Source organism: Fragaria vesca, linkage group LG2 (genome assembly GCF_000184155.1).
Source record: "Fragaria vesca subsp. vesca linkage group LG2, FraVesHawaii_1.0, whole genome shotgun sequence".
Lineage (NCBI taxonomy): Eukaryota > Viridiplantae > Streptophyta > Magnoliopsida > Rosales > Rosaceae > Fragaria > Fragaria vesca.
Genome location: NC_020492.1, coordinates 2002216 through 2005176, shown reverse-complemented (window position 1 = coordinate 2005176; position 2961 = coordinate 2002216).

The window sequence follows — 2961 nt, the reverse complement described above, 5'->3', positions numbered from 1 at the left end:
CCATTAGCATGAATGCTTTAAAGCTCAACATGGTCCTTAGAATGTTGTGCATAGTTCCACTATCTGCCGAAGCACTCAATGTCTCTATGAGACATAACTACAAGGAGTAGATAGGCGAGTAAATAATTCTACTGAACCATTTAGAAGGATTGAAAGAAGCTACGAAAAGCTGCAATCCCGAGAGTGCATAAAAGTTTCCGCGTAGAATGACCTCTGCGCACTAAAACAGCCATAACTTCTTCGTTAAAATAGATATGGACGAACAGTGAAAATTTCTGAAAACTAGACTCATAGAGCTTTCCAATGATATAAAGCTCACTGTCTGGTTCGTCCGGATCTGTTCACAAAGCTCAAAAGAAGTTGATTGTCCAGAAGGGACAGATTGCTGTTTTTCGCAGATTTGGCATGTGCGAAGCTGTGAAGCTTGCAGGTGGCGTGTAGGCTTTTACCTTAGCCAAAAGTGACGTGTGTATGATCAAAACCAAGTCCTTTCGATCGTTCTAAGGTCGTAAACTCCATGACTAGTTAGCAAAAGCTCCCTGACATGAACATAAACTAACTCAGAGGACCTAGAGGATCCGATCATGATGATAATTTTCCAGCTTTGATAAGTCTTCAACGTCTTTTGCAAGACGGCAATTGGTTTAATACGTAGGGGGATCCAAAATCAAAAGCTTTCGGTAACTCCAAGTCAGTATGACCAGGCATGTCCGTGGAGGGTCGGTAGTGCGAGGCACACTTAAAACCACTATCTCCTTAATTTCGGACAATTCTAAGACATCACACTGAGCTTGGATGAGCCTAGTTGAACAATTGATGATGAAAAATCCGCTATAGGGTAGAAGACTTAACCGGAAACACGTGGGCGATCCTCCTTGAGGATGCAGTGCCATGAGTCACCTTCAAAGGAAGGGACCAAAATCGGCACAATATGCCATGTTTCTAAGGACGATGTAAGTGTACATCTTGATTGTAAATCAATATGAACCATAAGAGGAGAATAGTTTCACTTCGAAAAATTCTCACGGCATTCATTATTGCTAATGTGAGTACATCGAGGTCTCAAATAGACAAAGGACGTCGATACAACGCCTTAGTACATATAACTTGGAACGAAAATCAATGTCTAGCCGATGACATCAAAGTCATGGGTAGCTAGAGTAGGATCCGAATTCTTTGAAATTCGCGATCATGAGGATGACGTTCTTGTCCTCATATTGATTTTCCATACCTTTTTGTATGCATTCACAATTTAAAGGAGCTTGACAATCTTGAACCAGCGATCCGAAGATCCACAACGGTTGCGTTAATGTCATCAGCTGACGTGAGTAGTTTTGAAAAAATGGTGTCTAGACCGGGAGTGTCGCTATTAGAGCCGGCAACACCGCCCCCTCTTTTCTAGACATCGACATGACGTTTTCTGTCGTTGCCATGACCCATATTGTTGTCCCCACATTAGGGGATAATCCCAAATAAGTTTATCACATTAGCGTATATACAATTCCTGTTTGTATGATCAAAATCAAGTCTCGTTGGTAATTCCATACCAACTTGGAGGACCTAGAGAACTTGATGATGATCGAATCCGCTAAAGATATGGATCATGATGCCACAAAAGATCATCGACAATATGTAGTCAATTAAGGTGGTAAGCAATCCACTTGACTAATAACTCAACAAGTAGAATTATATGAACGTTTCGAGAAACGCTCCATGAGTGCATTCCACAGTACTTTGTGGTCATTACTTTTTGCACAGATTGCCATTGAAGGCTTTTGTCGATGTGGCGCGTTAAAGACTTTGAGCGCATGAGATGTGAAATCTCGGCATCTAGGCTTGTTAGCCTGGGGGTCAAAACATGTGGTTTAATCCTTTCCAATGAAAGGTTCCACAGATACCAAGCGAAGATCCGCCTTAGGCATCTAGCACGTCAAAACTCAAAGGAGCAGAATGTTACATTGCTTTTGCATACAAAACCAAGCTGTTATGAGACTCGATAGAGGTCACAAATGATGTTTTTAATGGTTTGTCCTTCGGATTGATCATACACAATCCGAAAAAGCTGCGAATTGATCAAACACAATTCGGAAAAAGGCCTCGGATTGATCAAACACAATCCGGTGAAAGGTCGGGGTTGATCAAACACAACCCGGACAAAGAAACAAGAGTGATCAAACACACTCTTGACCCGCGAATAAAATTCCGGGATTTGGGTACCTGCACGCACAAAATCCCAAGCATAGAATGGAGATGGAGAAGGGAGGAAAAGATTTTATCCTCCCCGAGTTATTGAACTTGGAAAAGTTTAAGGTTTCAAAAAATATACCTTTCTAGAGGCTGCCGAGAGGAGAAATAACGTTTCGCCTACTTATACTTCGAATTTGGGGCTGAAAATTTGATAGGAGGAGCAGCTCTGGATGGAGAAGCTGCTGTCAAAATTTCAGGTTGATCGGAGCAAGAGAAGGTGGTGAACCGGTGGTCGGTAGTGACGGCGGTCTGGAATCTTCTGGCGGTCGGTTCGGAGACTTTCCGGCCGGTTCTCAGGGTGAGACCGGCGGCTTTGGATCCGGGGCGGAGAGAGCTTTCTGGGGATATAAAATTCCGGCGGGGGGCAGTCGAAATTTTAGTCGGAAATCGGGAAAAACAAGGCTGCCCGATTTTAGGGTTTTGGTTTTTAGGGTTTAGAAAAAAAAAATGGTGGGCTATTGGCTCTAGGGTTAGAACAAAGTGCATGATAACGTGATGAAAGATTAATGGTAGAGACAAAGAGATAGCAAGAGAATCATCATCATCTTATTCATTGATAGGAGCCCTTTATATAGGGAATTACACAATACCAATATAGTAAGGATATGAATACATAGATCTAGTCTAACTACATATCCTATTGACATAAGACCAAAACACACATAGAGAATATGCTAGAACACTACTTAAGAGAGATTATACATATCGGCACTT